Below are 9312 nucleotides of genomic sequence, written 5' to 3'. Positions count from 1 at the left end.
GTCCAGACAAGGCAGGTGCTGATACATAGGAAGTGCTGGACTACTTGTTAACCTCCAAGTAATCCAGTTCAAAGGATCCACAAGAGGGAGACATGGGCAAACTTTACTCATTTATTATTACAGCACTGGAAAAGCTAAATGGTTACATCCAGCCAACTTGCTACAAAAGTACTAAATGGTCAATTCACAGGAACAACTCAGCATCCCAAGTGTGCACAACTGGCCCAAAGCAAAACCAAGGTGCGTGGAGGTCCAAACACTTCATTCAGGTGATAAGCCAATTAACTAACCCATCAGTCTTTTTCCAACTCCCTGTTCAAAAAATCCATTTAATATATGGTCCCCAGATAGGGGACGTATCAGATATTAAACTGATAAGAACAGATTTATTTATTTATTTAATTTATTTATTTATTTTTCTTTATTTCATACAAAACTCAGAAAACACCTCCCATGTTAAGTGATAAAGTCACAAATGTCCAACAAGAGTGAATGTGGTAAGAAGGAGCTGAGAGATTCCAAGTCCAGCTGTCGTTCCTCCGCACGGCCCGCCTCATAAAAACGGCCGGGGCTGCTGGGTGAGCAGGAGACCAAATCTCTTCTTGATGGAGAAGCGATGTCGGGAATACTTGTCATCGGGAGAGAAGCGGGCTGGATGGGCTGAAGAGGTCAGCTGTCCACTGGGAGCCACTTTCTTCATGGTGTACACCCGATCTCCCTGCTCATCCAGGTAATTTTTTTTTATTTTTTTTTTAAACCACTCAGTGGTCAGTAACTAAAAGCTCTAAATATACTTATAGCGAAGCTGAAACCAACCTCATCATCGTGGTCATAATTTCTTTTTATTTATATTTTGTAATTTATATTCTTACTCAAATTTTGTTCCTCAAAAATCTCCATTTCTTAAATTTCCACACACCCTCACTATCTACACCACCACCGTACTTTCTATCCCAACAATATATTATATATAATCTAGACAATATTAATTTCACACACTCTTCCTCTGATACCATTTCTTTTTTGAACACCCACAAATTTCTCACATCCCATAAACACTCTATTACACACACAATTATAAACCATAACAACCTAATATTCTGTTTCCCACTTGCACCTAAACCAAGCATAGCTACTTTCCACTCCATATACTTTACCCCAGTCAATTCTTTAATCATCCCTCCCATTCCTTTCCATACATTTTGCGCATACTTATCATCCCACCACAAATGTCTCACACTTTCACTTGCACCACACCCTTCTCTTGGACAACATTCAGACTTAACCAAGTCTCTCTTCTTCTGTACTTCTCTCACTGGCAAAATATTCTGCAATCCCATCCATACAATATCCTTTTGTCTGTTTGACACTCCCTTGATACTCAACTTTTTCCACACCGTCACCGCCATATCCGACCTCAATCCCATAATATCACACTCAAGTTCATCCTTACATATCACATTCATCACCGCTTTCTTATTCCTAAATCCATTCATCTCAATCCTCACCAGATCATGTTTCCTGATAAATTTTTCCACCACCTTATACCATTCAGAACACTTAAACGCCACAGGCACCCTTGCATCTCTAGTCCTCCATCTTAATCCATACATCATCCACCCAGCCATATATCGCATCATATAAGCACATTTATTCTCTTTCCCATACATTATAACAAAATTCTTAATATACGCCACACCAAAAAAACACTCAAACTCCGGCAACCCAAGTCCTCCTCTTTCTTTAGATTTACACACATCCATTCTCTTCAATTTCTCCATTTTACTTGCCCATAGAAAGGTAAATACCATTTTCTCCACCTTTCTCATTTTCACTGTGTTAGCTGGAAAAATAGAGAACACAAACCAAATAACCGGTATAATAACCGACTTAACAATCAAAACTTTCCCAGACAAACTCAAATCTCTCATTCTCCAATAATTAAATTTCCTTTCAATCCGCTTCCCACATTCCTCCCAGCTTTCATCCCCCTTCAAATTGTCATTAAAAAGAACTCCTAACACTTTAATAGCACCACTTTCATATACCACATCCTCCAACCTCACCGAACTATCCCCAAAGCACTTAAACGAACATTTATTCCAGTTAACCCTGAACCCCGATGCACCACAAAAAAGATCCAGAATCAATCTACCTCTCCTCATCGCAGCCATGTTATCATTCAGAATCACCACATCATCCATATATCCCAAAATATTCACATATTTCCCCCCACTCCCTGGAATAAGCATTCCTCTCATCACCTTATCCTTCCTAACCATACACATCAACACTTCAATCACACTTATAAATAAGACAGGGGACATAGGACATCCCTGTCTTACACCCGACAACACATCTACCCTTTTACTCAAACTCCCATTAACTAGCACTTCACTACTAACTCCATCATATAAACTTCTCACACACTTCAAAAAACCCTCAGGATACCCCATCACACTCAACACTTTAAACATATATTCATGTGAAACCCGATCAAACGCTTTTTCAAAATCAACTGACAACACCATACATTTCTGCTTCCTGTCCTTACAATCTCCAATCACATCCCTCAATAACATCAGATTCTCATTCATACTTCTCCCTGGCACCGCACATACCTGATCCTCCCCAACCACACTCCCAACAACACTACGCATACGATTCGCCAGAAACTTACTAAAAATCTTGTAATCCACATTTAATAGCGTGATCGGTCTCCAATTCTCAACTCTCTTCTTCTCCCCTTTCTTAAAAATCAAAACCACCACCCCCACTTTCATAGATTCACTCAATACACCCTTTTGCCACATATAATTACATACTTCAAACACATCCTCTCCCATCCACTCCCATGCTTTCATGTAAAGCTCCACTGGAATCCCATCTTTCCCTGGTGTTCTATTCCTTTTAGAATCAAAAACAATCTTCTTTATCTCCTCCAAAGACATACCAGCACACAAACGCTCCTCCTCTCGCTTATCTAACTTTCCCTCCAAACACCTTACAACCTCCTCCATTAACCTTTTATCCACCCACTTATTTGCATACAGACCTGAATAGAATTTCTCTACTTCAGTAATCACACCATCACCACAAATACACTGCCCCATCTCATTTACCACCTCATCCATATCTTCCTTCTTTCCACACACCTTCTTAAAGAAAAACCTTGTACACTTCTCATTCTCTTCCAAAACCATCACTTTTGACCGAAAAATAATCTCTTTACCCTTTCTCTCCATAATTTGTCTCAACTCTTTTTTCCCTTTCATCATTAAGTCATCCACACCCAAACCTTTTAATTTTTTAAGCCATTCAATCCTCATATTCAATTCTTTATATTCATCCCTCAACATCCTAGCTTTCTTGCCTCCCCATTTCCTAAAAAATACTTTAACTCTTTTTTTCATCCAGTCCCACCATTCTAATACATCCACAAACTCCCTCTTCTTTCCCTTCCATTTCATATATTCAACTCTGAAATGTTCCATAACTCTTAAATCATCCAACAAACTAACATTCAACTTCCAATACCCCCTCCCATATGTACTCCCATCTGCTCCTTCCACACAACACTTCAAACACATATGATCCGTAAACCAAACATTCTCCTGTGAATACTTAATACACTTTAAATTTTTGGATACAAAGATGAAATCGATCCTTGATGCTACATTTCCTGTCTCAGATATAAAAGTGCACGGTGGTGGCCTCCCCAGCACGACCTCAGCTATATCTAGGAGAGAAAAATCGTCAATTAGCTTGCGTAGTATATTCCCTGATACATCTTTCTTCTCACCTTCTACCACACAATTAAAATCACCCAGCAGAATAGTCTCCATTCTCCCCACCAAAAACACATTCAATCTCTCTAATAAACTCACCCTCTCATCTTTTTTTGTAGACCCATACACATTCACTAATCTAAACTTCCATTTATTGTACTTTATAACAGCCAAAATGCATCTCCCTGCCTCAACTACTGTATACGACTCCACACTCATCCTATTATTATTTAACAGAATCCCCACCCCCGAATTCCTATTCTCACATGACCCAGACCAAACAGATTCTCCATGTTTCCATTCATCCTTACTTAACCCCTCAGCAATCCCACATTCTTGCAAACATATAACATCAGCATCTTGATTTTTTATAAAGTCGAGGACTGTTGCCCTCCTTGTCCTTGACTTTAGTAGACGGACATTCAAGTATAAGACATTGATGCCAGCTTTGTCCCCCATACTCAGACTTTTTTGAGGGTATAGTTCTCACATCCCCTCATTATCCTTAGCCTTCTTCTCCTTGCAGGGAGTAACCACAGCTGAAGGCCCCAGTCTCTAGACCTTCTAAAAAACGTTGTTCATTTGCCACCTCAGGGTTGGGAAAGACTCTGTCCCCCCGGGGGCTTGCATCCTCGCTTGATGGAGAATCAAACCTAGGTCTCTTAACAGATAAGTCCAAACCAAATTCCTCCATACTCGATGCTGGTCTGGAGAAATCTCCCTGGCCTTTAATAACAACCTCCACCTGCTCCTGCTCCTCCTCCTCCTCCTCCCCAGGCACAACTGGGGTCTTGGACAAGGACACGTCCATTTCCCCCTCTCCTTGTAACCCAGTAATCTCGTCAGGTGGAAGAACAATGTCTGGAGGAGAAAAGTCCATCACTCCTTCATTTGCCTCTCCTGACACGCCCCCCGCCTCCACCACAACACCGTCACCACTTTCATCGAATCCGGGCTTACTCTGGACTGGTTTCTGAAACCTCGCGGGGACCGAAGGCCGTGTTTTGGCGGCCTCAGAATATGACTTAGGCTTAGACTTTGGTGGGTTAACGTTCAAAGGGCAATCCCGGAACACGTGACCAACCTGGCCACACACATTACATTCCCTTTGATTGGTACAGGAACCAGATAGATGGCCTTCCTTGTTACACTTGGAACACCGCAATGGTGTCTCTCTGCAACCATCCATAGTATGGCCATAGATTTTGCATTTCCTGCAAAAAGCTGGATTACCGGGAAAGAATAGAAACCCTTTATCCCTCCCGATTGCAAATGACATCGGGGGGTAGCACAAACCACCTGGCCTAGAAATATCTGCTTTGAAACGAACAAAAAATTTGTATTTCCCTGTCCACAGGGATTCAGAATTCAGCACTTTGTGCGCAAACCGCACCACCTCACAGTATCTTCCCAGGAAAACAGCAATGTTCTCAAGAGATACATATGGGTTGTGCATATAGACAACTAACGGAATGTCATCATTATATAAGACGGTGAAAGTAACCCCGTCAAGGGCAGGGTCACTCTCAAATCCCTTCAACAGGGTAAGGAGATTGTGGCATGCAGCAGGATTTGTTAGAACCAAAGTATAACATCCTCTCTTTGGATCCTGGAGGCACAAAATTTCCTCTCGTCTAACCAGCAATAAACGGAACAGTACCTCATGAACAAAGTATTCCAAAGTAAATTTCTCTCTCTTCTCCTCCTCGATGTAGATCCCGAATCCGTTTTTGACCCGATAGTCCTCGGTCCCCGCAGAGCGGATGGTAACGCCCATCTTCAAAGTCGTCCCTCGTCCGCCGTCCGATCCAGTCACTGGGACTAATCCTATCCCCAATAGCAGCAGGGAGGTAAGGTACCAGCTATAAACCGGCACCCCCCTCCCAGGCCGAGGAATCGGGTACCCAGAAACACTCTGGCAAGACCAAGAAAGTACAGTATAAGAACAGATACCACACTTGATCTTAGCCAAAAGGGGCCTCGACAACGGGGCCGCTTATCGCCATTGCAAAGCACTCCTCAAGGCAACAGCCTATGGGCCCCAGACACAGTCCGGGAGGCTTCCTTCTCCTCTCTCACAAACCAGGGAAAATGTGCGTCCTACGCTCAGAAGTCACCAGCATTATGCTCCTCTTTGTGTTCGCCATCTGCATAGCTCCACCCACACCCGCCACTTTTGCACACGCCTTTTTTATTCGCACGCAATTCCTGGTGCCATAGCACGCCAAGCAGAAAAACGTATAGGAGTGAATGGAGAAGTAGTAGTGAGAAAAAAAAGGAAGTATGCATTGTTGATTGTGATGTCACGGCCCCATTGTTGAGTGTTCCATCAGGGCCCTTGTGATGTCATCCAATGACCTGACCTTACTTGACCTCTTTTTTTTTAATCAAATCGTTTTTATTGATTTTATTATATAATCATTTTCTGTAGACACTTATACATTTTACCATGGAACATACAAAAATAAAATACAAAATACAATAATAAATTGCATCATCAGACAAAATGCCAACTACAGCAGTAAGGAATAAACAATCATGGGTACCTGAAAATGTATACAATATACAGCATCAATACAAGATATATCCCCAAACACTTTTTATGGCACAAAGCATATCCAATTAACGCTCTTCCCCCCCCCCCCCCCCCTTCCCACCCCATCCCCCCTCCCCCCCCATGAAAAGGAGTAAGAAAACCTCTGTCATAATTTATAACACAATATGAGAATGAGACATCCAATCATTCCACAATTTCTCAAACTTCTGAGGACAACCTCTCTTAACAAACACACTTTTTTCCATAATCAACATGTCATTCACCCTCCTTTCAAACTCTGCAATCGTTGGCGGACTTGTCTTCCCACTGCCACCTTGACCAACTCACTTCCTCCTATCTCCGACACATATCCCAACACACACGCCTTAGGATCCTTTTGCAATCTCAGCTCCAATTTGCGATTGATCATGTTCAGCACCTCATCCCAATATCTTCCTATCACAGAACACGACCATAACACATGTATCAAATCCGCTCCTTCCTCCATGCACTTCGGACACCTATCATCATTCCTAACCCCGATTTTTTGTAAAAATACTGGTGTTTTGTATACTCTGTGAATAATAAACAGCTGAGACAATTTAGCCTGCACGCTTAAAGACACTCTAGGAACTGCCTCTAATATATCATCCCACTGATCCTTGGAAACTGCACCCAAATCGCCCTCCCACTTCGTCATCCGCGACAGAGGAATCCCATCTAGAAACTTATCTAACAATAGTGTATACACCTGTGATATCAATCCTCTTTCCCCCCCCTTGGGAAGAATAAGCTTCTGTACCACATCCATTTTAGCTATATTACACCCTTTCCTTACCGTGGCCTCATAGGCATGCCTCAGTTGCAAGTACTGATAAAACCAACTCTTGGGGACCTTAAACTCTTGTTGTATTTCCTGGAAAGATTTAAAAACATTACCCTCAGTTAGTTGACCTATCCTCAGTACCTCATGGGATTCCCAATTCCTAAATCCTGACAAGGACGTGAATTCAGGCAATAGATTATTATTCCATATTGGAGAAAGCTCTCCAACTCCTCCCACACCTGCTTCACCTTCGCCCATACTTTCTTCATAAGTTCAAAAAGTAAAACTTTCTCTCTCCCTCCATGCATTCCCACCCCCTCCAGTATACACATAAGGTCTCGACTGCCCAACCAATGCTGCAGTATCTTGCCTGTCACATCTGGAACCTGAAAATCCATCCAGCCCTTAAAGTGCTGGCACTGAGATGCCAGAAAATAAATCCGAGCATTAGGGACTGCCAAACCCCCTTCTGTCTTAGGGTATTGCAGCGTCTCTAATTTGATCCTTGCTTGACCATACTTCCATATAAGATCTCTAAATATGGAATGTATTTTCTTGAACCTGTCTAGCGGGATCCAGACAGGAGCATTATTAAGTACATACAGCAGCTGAGGCATTACTACCATTTTTAAAAGGTTCACTCTTCCCACTACTGACAGAAATAGTCTACACCAAGTTCTCACCTTGAGTCTGAAAGTAGCAAGCATGGGGGTCAGATTTAGTTCTTCAAAGTCCAGCAATCTAGGCGTCATGTATAGCCCTAAATATTTGAACTTGTTTACCCAGGGAATTCTATCATCCACCCTCTCCACTGAAAAGTCCTGTCCATCCACCGGCATCAAAGCAGATTTTTGCCAATTAATCCTTAGTCCAGAGAAATTTCCAAATCTATCTATAAGTGACATGGCAGCATCCAAGGATGACCCAGTATCGCCCAAGAAAAGCAAGGTATCGTCAGCATACATAGCCACCTTGTTCTGAACCTCACCATATCTGAACCCCACAATATGAGGTGACAGGCGTATTAGGGCCGCTAATGGCTCGATGGCCAATGCAAACAATAAGGGCGACAGTGGGCATCCCTGCCTGGTACCTCTGGCCAAATTAAAATTGTCTGACAATCCCCCATTGGCTCTAATGCGGGCTCTGGGACTTGAATATAATACCTGTACCCACTGTATGAACTGAGCTCCAAAACCCATAGCTCTCAAAACTCCCCACAAATAGGACCATTCTACACTATCGAATGCCTTAGCGGCATCCAAAGAAAGCAAAGCTCTGTCTCCACCATTGTCTGCCGGGATATTCAAACTAGCATATATCCTTCTAATGTTTATAGCAGTCGACTTCCCAGGCATAAAGCCCGTCTGATCAGAATGTACAATAGTCAGAATCACCCTGGACAACCTGTTCGCCAGCACCTTGGCTAGGAGCTTTACATCAGCTGTTAAAAGCGAAATCGGCCTATATGAGTCAGGAAACATGGGATCTTTCCCAGGTTTGGGAATGACTACAATTATAGCCTCCTGCATCGAGTGTGGTAGCGAACCCGTCTCCAGTGAGTGTTCCAGTACCTTAAGCAGTTCAGGAAGAAGCACCCCCTGTAATTTCTTATATATCTCTACAGGTAATTCATCAGCCCCAGGGGCCTTACCATTCGCCATACCACCAAGTGCAGCTTCCAGTTCCTCAAGTGTAATCGGCTCTTCCAGTCTCTCCCTGTCCTCATCAGACAACACCGGCAGCTGCGCCCCTTCTAAAAAGACAGACAGAGCGTCCCCAGAACTAGGGACAGTAGATTCATACAGGGATACATAGAAACCCTTCAATATATCCAGTATTCCTTTTGTATCTTGCCTACTATTTCCGATTCCGTCCCTCAGTTCCTGTATGCAGGAGGAACCCCGTTGAGCCTGGGAGACTACAGACAGCAGATGACCTACCTTCTCACCCTCCTCAAAAGATCTTTGGCGGTAAAAACTACGCTTCCGCTCCGCGGCCTGAATTAAGTGACATCTCAACTGCTCCTGAGCAACCGCCAGCACCTCACTATTAACCATGGAGGGCAACCTACCAAACACCCTTTCAGCTTCAGCCACTTGTAAATGCGCCTTAACATCCGCTTCTCTAGACTTGGATTTGTGTTTACTGATTTCTTTTAT

At 43.0% G+C, this 9312-nt stretch overlaps 1 non-coding gene and 1 pseudogene across 1 annotated transcript; both read right to left on the bottom strand.

Moving 5' to 3' along the window:
* Window positions 1-207: 207 nt before the first annotated feature.
* LOC121006559 lies at window positions 208-407 on the bottom strand. The gene has a single exon (XR_005780335.1). It is a non-coding gene; the product is annotated as a U2 spliceosomal RNA (small nuclear RNA).
* A 5220-nt stretch (window positions 408-5627) lies between these two features.
* Window positions 5628-5779, bottom strand: LOC121006655 (annotated as a pseudogene).
* Between the last annotated feature and the right edge of the window lie 3533 nt (window positions 5780-9312).

The sequence above is a fragment of the Bufo bufo genome, chromosome 6 (genome assembly GCF_905171765.1).
Source record: "Bufo bufo chromosome 6, aBufBuf1.1, whole genome shotgun sequence".
In the NCBI taxonomy this organism is placed as follows: domain Eukaryota; kingdom Metazoa; phylum Chordata; class Amphibia; order Anura; family Bufonidae; genus Bufo; species Bufo bufo.
Note: the sequence above shows the minus strand (reverse complement) of the source record. Positions and strands in the feature narration are given on the sequence as shown.